This window comes from Carassius carassius, chromosome 28 (genome assembly GCF_963082965.1).
Source record: "Carassius carassius chromosome 28, fCarCar2.1, whole genome shotgun sequence".
Classification (NCBI taxonomy): Eukaryota; Metazoa; Chordata; class Actinopteri; order Cypriniformes; family Cyprinidae; genus Carassius; species Carassius carassius.
In genome coordinates, this window is record NC_081782.1 from 22,580,886 (window position 1) to 22,591,559 (window position 10,674).

Sequence of the window (10,674 nt, forward strand, 5' to 3'; positions counted from 1 at the left end):
TTAACATTGGTATGTCCAGTGTCAATGCAGCAAACCAGACCGTAAACTCCATGAAACCGCTGTTTACTGTCTTCGAGAATGACTTTACCCAGACTCAGCTGGTTACAGCGTTAATGACAGACATGCATTTCTTTTACTTACTAAGTTTATTCTCCTATTCGCCTCTCCCCATGAGGGAGACGAACTCTGGATCATTGCGTCTGTTGGACCGTTCAAATATCGCGCGATTCCGTAGCAGCCCTGGAAGACACGAGACAACACGCCCAATCACAAAGGGACCACATGCAAGTATTATTTTCTAGAGAGATTTAAATGCTGCTTAAAGTTTGTCTATTACCTTTTCAAGGTGATTTGATTTGTTGTTGTCTTTCAAGGGTTACTGTCTGTGAGTCTGCATAACTGAGCTTATTCTGTGATCGCGCCTATTCTCTCACCTCTCTCTCTCATCCTCTCTCACTCATTCTCTCTCTCTCTCTCTCCCTCATTTGGATTCTGTTATGTCTTGTACAAAGTTTACTGTCTGTACTGTCGTACGCGTATTTTCTCTGTGTTATTTGTAGTTTGATGTATTATTAGTTCAATTATTAAAAACCAATATATATTCATGATTGCTTCTGTCTAAAACGCTCACATCACGAGTCAATGAAATGTCTGATCTTAGCTACAAGCTCGTTACTTTTCAGTAACCGAAATTTCATAAGGATAGGAGAATATTTTCATGGCCAGAAACTATTTTTCCTTGAATTATAATAAGTGATAACTTTATTGAAAGTTGATAAGTTAATCTTACGGCCGTTTGCTGGACAAACCACTGTTTGATTTGCGGTAATTCACAGCAAGAGATATCACTATAATTGATATGAAGAATGGAATATTGACATATTAATGAGTAAATTACAGTGCCTTGTAATGAGTAATTGATATATACAATTGACCTATTTTTCATCTTCAATAATCTTAATGTAACTTTCATATGAGATATATATATTAATCATGTTCCTGATTAATTATTAAAATTCCCTATATATCATTTGAGTTAATTATAATGTACAACCCAGTGCAGCTACACCCCTCATTTCACCGACAAAGAGAAGTTTCAGAAAACTAAGAAATAAGTCACTGGAACTAGCGCGATCACAAAACGAACATGATAAAAGTGGCCGTTTGTTTGCATGCTTTGTTAAATATTCAAATTCAAAAGCATCAATGATTTACTATAGAATAAGTGATACATTGATCATAATTAATTAATTTATCAGGTCTCAAAATTAATCACGCAGAAATACATTTATTCCTATTTTATTTATTTATTTTTAACGCTTATGAAAATAGCCTGCTTATTCAGTCGAGTCTGTTCCTGTTTATTTGTAGCCGCAGTAGCCTATATACACTCACCTAAAGGATTATTAGGAACACCATACTAATATTGTGTTTGACCCTCTTTCGCCTTCAGAACTGCCTTAATTCTACGTGCCATTGATTCAACAAGGTGCTGAAAGAATTCTTTAGAAATGTTGGCCCATATTGATAAAATAGCATCTTGCAGTTGATGGAGATTTGTGGGATGCACATCCAGGGCACGAAACTCCCGTTCCACCACATCCTAAAGATGCTCTACATTGAACTCATTGTCATGTTCAAGAAACCAATTTGAAATGATTTGAGCTTTGTGACATGGTGCATTATCCTCCTTCAAGTAGCCATCAGAGGATGGGTACATGGTGGTCATAAAGGGATGGACATGGTCAGAAACAATGCTCAGGTAGGCTGTGGCATTTAAACAATGCCCAATTGGCACTAATGGGCCTAAAGTGTGCCAAGAAAACATCTCCCACACCATTACACCACCACCACCAGCCTGCACAGTGGTAACAAGGCATGATGGATCCGTGTTCTCATTCTGTTTACGCCAAATTCTGACTCTACCATCTGAATGTCTCAACAGAAATCGAGACCAGGCAACATTTTTCCAGTCTTCAACTGTCCAATTTTGGTGAGCTCGTGCAAATTGTTGCCTCTTTTTCCTATTTGTAGAGGAGCTGAGTGGTACCCGGTGGGGTCTTCTGCTGTTGTAGCCCATCCGCCTCAAGGTTGTGCATGTTGTGGCTTCACAAATGCTTTGCTGCATAACTCGGTTGTAACGAGTGGTTATTTCAGTCAAAGTTGCTTTTCTATCAGCTTGAATCAGTTGGCCCATTCTCCTCTGACCTCTAGCATCAACAAGGCATTTTCGCCCACAGGACTGCCGCATACTGGATGTTTTTCCCTTTTCACACCATTCTTTGTAAATCCTAGAAATGGTTGTGTGTGAAAATCCCAGTAACTGAGCAGATTGTGAAATACTCAGACCGGCCCGTCTGGCAGCAACAACCATGCCACGCTCAAAATTGCTTAAATCACCTTTCTTTCCCATTCTGACATTCAGTTTGGAGTTCAGGAGATTGTCTTGACCAGGACCACACCCCTAAATGCATTGAAGCAACTTCCATGTGATTGGTTGATTAGATAATTGCATTAATGACAAAATGAACAGGTGTTCCTAATAATCCTTTAGGTGAGTGTACGTCACATTAAGAATGAATGATAAAATCTCTATTTTTATAAAAGTTCCCGAACAAAAAAACATTATTATATTTTTATTATAGGCTACTTGGAGCTAAACTCTTGAGACGAGACTTATGACAGATAATATAAGTTACTAAATAAATACACGATTGTGATAAAGAATAAGAAGCTGACATCTGATTTCTCCAGCGGTCATATTTACCATGTTTACTATGGTAATGTTAATGCCTAGCGTTTGTCTTTTACATCACTTATAAACAGTGTTTGGAATAACGGCGTTTAAAAGAACGGCGTTAGGTAATGACGTTATTTTTTCAGTAACGGGGTAATCTAACTAATTACTTTTCCCGTCGTTACAACGCCGTTAACGTTACTGAACGTTAAATGCAGTGCGTTACTATGCATTGATTTAATATGCAATCCGAACGCACCCCTGGCTCACACAGCGAGTGAGCAGGTGGGTTAATAACGAGATAAGCGATTATAATTGGCTAAGGCAGAGTCAAGTGTTTCAAGGTAGCCAATCAGAGCCAGTGTTTTTACACACACGCGCCAGCGGCGCCAAACACACACAGTCACACACACGCAACAGCTACACAGAGATTCACAGCAGCAGCAGCAGAAATGGCGAGTCAGGAGCAATCCGATGAAAAGTTGGCATTTTCAAGGTGGAGATATAAGCACTACTTCAAATTCATTGTAGTCAAAGGCAAGAACGTGCATGTAATGTGTACATGTAATGTGTGACATATGCATCTACAAAGCTAGTGGCCAAAAACACTTCTCTTACAAAGAGTGCAGGATAAAACTCTTGCTGTCTGTTGACGTGCAATAAATCTCGAAAGTTATGTACGAACACCTGTCTGTTCTACTTATTTCAACTTACTTGTGAAAACTGCTAAAAAAACAAATTCTTTGACATATAGCAACTTTTTTTTTTTTTTTTACAGTAACGCAAATAGTTACTTTCCCTGGTAACAAGTTACTTTTATTATAGAGTAATTCTGTTACTAACTCAGTTACTTTTTGGAACAAGTAGTGAGTAACTATAACTAATTACTTTTTTAAAGTTCCAACAACGTTCCCAACAGTGCTTATAAATATTTCTGCCTTTTATGGTGATCATAATCCACATCGGATCGCGTTATTTCAAACACTCGCTGCTGACTAAGAGTGAGTTTTGAGCTCAACTTATTTTAAAAAGTCTTTAATACTGGTGTTAAAGCTGTTATCTTTCTGAAATGATCCGCACTGACGCTCTCCAGATGCGGAGGAACTCCGCCTTTGTTCAGAACCACTCCTCTAGCCCCAGCTGGCCCGCTTTAGCCCAAGGTTTTCGTCCGGCCAAAAAACCTGGGCCGTTGGCCCCGAGGAAGCCCCTACGAGGCACGATCAAGCATCGGAAGTGACAGTGGAAACACAACTGGCCCTGGCACTCACTAGCATGCCCGCTTTAAGCTCGACAGAGGAAACACGGCTATTGTCTCCTGCTTTGGGCACAGAGTAAACTACTCTCATTGAGCGATTCATGTACTTGACAAATTAAACCAGGTAGTGCACATGCTTTCCAGGAACAACATAGCTCCAGTAGAGTGCAGACTACAGTACATCCCCAGTTGGTTCAAATGATTTGGTCTGTCTTTGGAAAGGGAAGACCTCTAGAAGAACATGTGCTTCATTGTCCCATGCCAAAGTGTGTACAACACCTCTGAAATGAAGTCTGGAGCGAGTAACCTCATTGTAAGACTTTTAAGACCCAGCTTGACAAGTAGGGAATGGCTTTACAAGCCAAGAGCCATGTGCAAGTGGTTCCATTTTAAGTGCATTGACCCTCACATGTGCAGCACACCGAAGAAATGAGAACGAAGTGCTGAGCCAATATGACATCACTCAATCGCTTCTCTTTCTTCATTAAGGAAGGCGATCCACGAGAAAAGTCAGGAGAGAATCATATTTTCGAAATGAGAACATGAAGTCTCCGTGAGCGCAGTCTCTGCGTGGGTGCTACCCCGACAGGCGATGCTCTTACTGTGCACTCCTGGATCGTTTAAGAGTTCCTTGGACTTGCTTAGGAAATTTGCTCACATTTACTTGAATAGCCAGATGGCCGCAGACGAAGGCTGAATCTCTTCGGCTGCCAGGACTTCTTCTTTGGTGGAGAGCCTTATAGCCTTATTGACTGCAGAGTCAGCAAAGAAATGGTCTCAATGCTGAAGGATAAGTTTCTGATAAGATGGTGCTCTGGGCAGACATACAGTATATAGCGGCCGGCACCTCCCATTCTGGTGGGCTCTAGGTCCATTGGTTTGTAAGGCTACACAAACATTAACAAATCAGGCTGCAGTATAAGAGGAAACAGTTTCAATTAAATTCAATTCAAGTTTATTTGTATAGCGCTTTTTACGATACAAATCATTACAAAGCAATTTTACAGAAAATTACATTTCTACAATATTTATTAGTAGCTTATAAGTGGTGACTGTCAGTTTGTGTGCATATGACAGGATTTTTCAGAAAAATTAATACAAGACGTAGCACTTGTAGCAATATTTGTTAGTTCTGTTTGTTGATTCAGGGTTAGCATCATCTTAGGTCCTCTGAGGGGTCAGCATCATCTCTTCTCAGGGTTTTTTTTGGATCCAGACTGGATCTTGTGTAAATCCTAGTTAACACAGGATGTAAATCCGGTGGCAAAACAGAGAAACAGATAGAGACATCATTAGCATAGCTGCTGTTCCAACAAAGTAAAATTCATTACTTTGACCCAAGCTAAAGAATAAGAATGTGCATTTGCAGATCAGATACAACTGCAGTCACAATTTAAAAGATGCATTATTCAAATGCTTGGCGAAAGAGATTTAAACAGAGAGAGTGTGTCTGAACCCCAAACATTATCAAGAAGGCTATTCCAGAGTTTGGGAGCCAAATGTGAAAAAGCTTTACTTCCTTTAGTGGACTTTGCTATCCTAGGAACTACCAAAATCCAGCGTTTTGTGACCTTAGGGAGCGTGATGGATTGTAACGTGGTATAAGGCTAGTTGGGTATGCAGGAGCTAAACCATTTAGGGCCTTATTGTCACGGTTCGTGAACGCACCGTCTCCAGCTGTAGTCATGTTATGTCATGTTGATTGGTTCATGTGGGTGTGGCCACTGATCGCCTGATCAGCGGCAGGTGCATCTCATTCCAACCGCCTATATAACGCCCTGTCTTTCGTCTCCTGTTTGTCAGATCGTTGTTTGAGGTCCATGTGTTGATGTCTGTTCGTGCTCCTGTGTTCCTGTCCTTGCCCTGTTTCCTGTTCGGTCTACTTTGGATTATCACAGTCACTCACGGATTATCACCACGGATCACCGATCTACCACCACCGTCATCTCTACCAACGCACTCAAATCACCTACCCACCTGTCTGTGCTGCCATCGTGGTTCCTGCGTCACTCACCAGCATTCATCCATCACAACTCCTGTCAATAAACTACCTTTACTTGCATCTGCCTCCTGTCCTCCATTGTTAGCGTCACACTTATAGCTAAGTAATGATAATTTGTAACTGATACGGAACTTGATAGGTAGCCAGTGCAGAGACTGTAAAATTGGGGTTATATGATCATATTTTCTTGACCTGGTAAGGACTCTAGCTGCTGCATTTTGGACTACCTGTAGCTTGTTTATTGAAGATGCAGGACAACCACCTAGAAGTGCATTACAATAGTCCAGTCTAGAGGTCATGAATGCATGAACTAGCTTTTCTGCATCAGAAACAGGTAACATGTTTCATAGCTTGGCAATGTTTCTAAGATGGAAGAATGCAGTTTTTGTAACATGAGAAATATGGTTTTCAAAAGACAAGTTGCTGTATAATATAACACCCGGACTTTTGACTGTAGAGGAAGTAACAATACATCCGTCCAGTTGCAAATTGTAATCTACAAGATTCTGTGTACTGTTTTTGGTCCAATAATTAATATCTCTGTCTTATCCAAATTCAATAGGAGAAAATTATTGGTCATCCAATTTTTTTATTTTTAACACACTCTGTTAGCTTAGATAATTTAGAAGTTTCATCTGGTCTCGTTGAGATATATAGCTGAGTATCATCAGCATAACAGTGGAAACTAATTCCGTATTTTCAAATAATATTACAGAGTATATTGAAAATAGAAGGGGGCCTAGGACGGATCCTTGTGGCACTCCATATTTTACTGGTGATAAATGAGATGACTCCCCATTTAAATAAACAAAATGGTAGCGATCAGATAGGTAGGATCTAAACCATCTTAAGGCCTGTCCTTGAATACCTGTATAGTTTTGTAATCTATCTATGAGTATGTCATGATCTATGGTGTCGAATGAAACACTAAGATCAAGTAAAATTAAAGCTGCAAGCAGCGATGAACAGGCCCTCACACCCGGGCTCACCGGCAGCGAGTGGCTTTAGTAAAAAGGTAAACAGTGAGAAATATGCATTTAAAGTCATAAATAAGTGGAATATATCAAAGTATATTCCATATATGTTCCAATCTTCCTGTTGCCAGCAGGTGGCACTATCATTATAATGGAATATTGGCCTTCAGATGTGTTTATTAAGGCCAGGATTCTTATCAAACATGTAAAGTTTGGGGAAGATCGAACATTTTATGCCTGAGTTACAACAACTTCTCTTGCTGTGGCGAGACATCAAATTTTGTCATGGAGCCATGGACATGCCCTTTAACAAAAACTCAAGATCTCCACAAATTAACATTGCACAGGCCTTTAGATTAGACTGACCACAAAAAATACATTAATGTAAAAAAATTTCTAGGAGTAGTTTGTCGCAGCGTAAAACATGTCACTTCCTGTTGCCTGGAGGTGGCGCTATGACTATAACTGAATATGGGCATGTAGATCTGTTAAGGGCAGAAGTCTTATCTTCCATGTGAAGTTTGGGGCAGTTTGGACATTGTATGTCTGAGTTACAGCAACTTCCTTTTTCATGGCAAAACATCGAAATTTGTCAGGCCGCCACAGACACGCCCTTCAACGAAAACTCTAGATTAGACATACCAAATTTGGTGTTGATCTGAATAAATCTCTAGGAGTTCGTTAAAATACAACGCATGGAAATGACAAAAATTACACAAAATTTGCTCATAATTTTAAAAATAGCTGGAAGGCTGCTGTTTTCCTTAGTATAGGTGGCGCTGTCGAGCCATTTTGCCACACCCTCTTCTGAATCCTATATCAGATGAAAATTTTCACCAGGTTTGACGCGTGTGTAAAGTTTCATGATTTTTTTGAGCATGTTTAAGCCCTCAAAAATGCGATTAATTTGGGAGAAGCAGGTCATTTGTAATTTTAACAAGTGCAGTTCTGTGCTATGGTGGGGCCTGAAACCTGACTGAAATTCTTCATACAGATAATTTTTTTGCAGGAAGGAGCTCAATTGAGCAGACACAACTTTTTCTAAAATTTTAGACATAAATGGAAGATTTGAAATAGGCCTATAATTTGCCAGTTCACTAGGATCTAGTTTTGGTTTCTTAATAAGAGGCTTAATAACCGCCAGCTTAAATTTGGGATGTGACCTAAAGATAACGACAAGTTAATAATATTGAGAAGCGGTTCTTTGGCTACAGGTAACAGCTCTTTCAGTAATTTAGTGGTTACAAGATCTAATAAACATGTTGTTGGTTTAGATACAGTGATAAGTTTATTTAGCTCTCCCTTTCCTATAGTTGCAAATCACTGCAATTTATCTTTGGGTGCATTGGATGAAACTGAAGTGTTAGACGCTGTAGAATCTACATTCGCTATTGTATTTCTAATGTTATCTATTTTATCAGTGAAGAAATTCATAAAGTCATTACTATTAAACGTTGATGGAATATTTGAATCAGGTGGCGTCTGGTAATTTGTTAATTTAGCCACTGTGCTAAATAAAAACCTTGGATTGTTTTGGTTATTTTCTATGAGTTGGTGTATTTGCTCTGCCCTAGCAGTTTTTAGAGCCTGTCTATAGCTGGGCATACAGTTTTTCCATGCAATTCTAAAAACTTCCAAGTTAGTTTTTCTCCATTTGCGTTCAAGACTACGAGTTACTTTCTTGAGAGAGTGAGTATTACTGCTATACCATGACACAGTACATTTTTCTTTAACCTTTTTCAATTTGATGGGGGCAACAGCTTCTAATGTATTAGAGAAAATAGTGCCCATGTTGTCAGTCATTTTGTCTAGTTCATGTGTATTCATGGGTACACATAGCAGTTGAGATAGATCAGGCAGGTTATTTGCGAATCTGTCTTTGGTGGCTGGAACAGTAGTTCTGCCCAGACGGTAACGCTGAGACATATAGTTAATATCAGTGATACGCAGCATGCACGATACAAGGAAATGGTCTGTAACATCATCACTTTGAGGTACGATATCTATAGCAGTAAAATCGATTCCATGCAATATAATTAAATCTAGTGTAAAACGATGAGTGGGCCCGGTGACATTTTGCTTGACTCCAAAAGAGTTTATTAGGTCAATAAACACAAGTTCTAATGCATCATTTGTATAATCAACGTGAATATTAAAATCTCCCATGATTAGCGCTTTATCAACTGTAACCAAAAGGTCTGAGAGGAAATCTGAAAATTATTTTAAGAATTCTCTATATGGCCCTGGTGGTCTATACACAATAGCCAGAGCAAGAGACACAGTAGATTTATTTTGCATATCTGACAGTGTAACATTAAGCAGAAGTATTTCGAATGAGTTAAACCTGTATCCCGTTTTCTGGGTAACATTGAGAATATCACTATATATTGTTGCAACACCTCCGCCACGACCAGTCTGACGGGGCTCATGCTTATAACAGTAATATGTACGTTTTGATTGTGAGATCAGGCTGAGTTTCCCCATAACCTTCAAGTGACGCAAAGTTCCTGTTCGATAGTGTTATGATAATAGAGTGTGTGTTAATTATTTTATTTACTTATTGTTGATTCATTAGCCATGTTCTATAACAACCCACATTTCCAGCACATGTAGCATCTGGTTAAATGTGTTTGAAAGCCACTGACTGCATTACTGAAGTAATTTTTTACACAGCGATTACTAGTGTTGGGGAAAGTTACTTTTAAAAGTAACGAATTATATCATTGCGTTACTCCCTAAAAAGTAACTAATTACATTACTTAGTATCTTTTTATGTGTTCCATTACTTTTGCATTACTTACGCTTTACTTTTTAAATATGAGCAGGGCATGATTGTTTTTAATAGAAGTTCTATTTATAGCAAATATAAAAGCCCTTTCACACCAAAAAGTGTAATGAATAAACCCCAGGATGAAGGAAAAGTAAATTCACGTCTGTACAGTAGAACACAGGAGAAGAAGTTTCAACACACTCCAGCAATAAAAAATAACAATGAAGCACAATTGTTAGTTTATCTAAAGTAATTTTTGCTTATTAGTATGGTTGAACTGGATCATCAAAGGTCAGTAGCAAAGACATTTGTTAATAAAATGGGATTAGATACATTTGTGTTATTTAACATGTTTAATTATTACAGGTTTCTGTCATATTCTGAGCTGGCATTTCACTGTTTTAATTCATTTTGATGAATACTAAATCAGTTTTTTATGAGTGGGATGAATTAATGCACATTCACATTTAGTCTAGTATGTTCACACAACGCCTCTGTACTTCTGTTTTCTCCCAATATGGGGACTTGTCAGTCAATAAATGGGAAAACAAATTAAATGGCATTACTTTTTTTGAAAAACTATCTCAGATAGTTGCTTGTAAATTAAAAAAGAATGTGTTACTTTACTAGTTACTTGAAAAAAGTAATCTGATTACATAACTTGCGTTGCTTGTAATGTGTTACCCCCAACACTGCCGATTACACAGTAACAGTATTTTTTATTTAAAGTACATAATTTTAAAGATTAAAAAAGATAACCCCGTACTCATTCTGGTTTATTACCTTTCTCTCCTAAAATAAAATAAAAATATTTTGCCTTTGCTTTTTTATTTTTATATAATCATTTTTATTAGCATATGTGTTTAGCTCCTCAGTTGTTTTACATTTATGGGGACATAGAATTATATAAATTAACTAGCATGGTTTTAAAAGTGT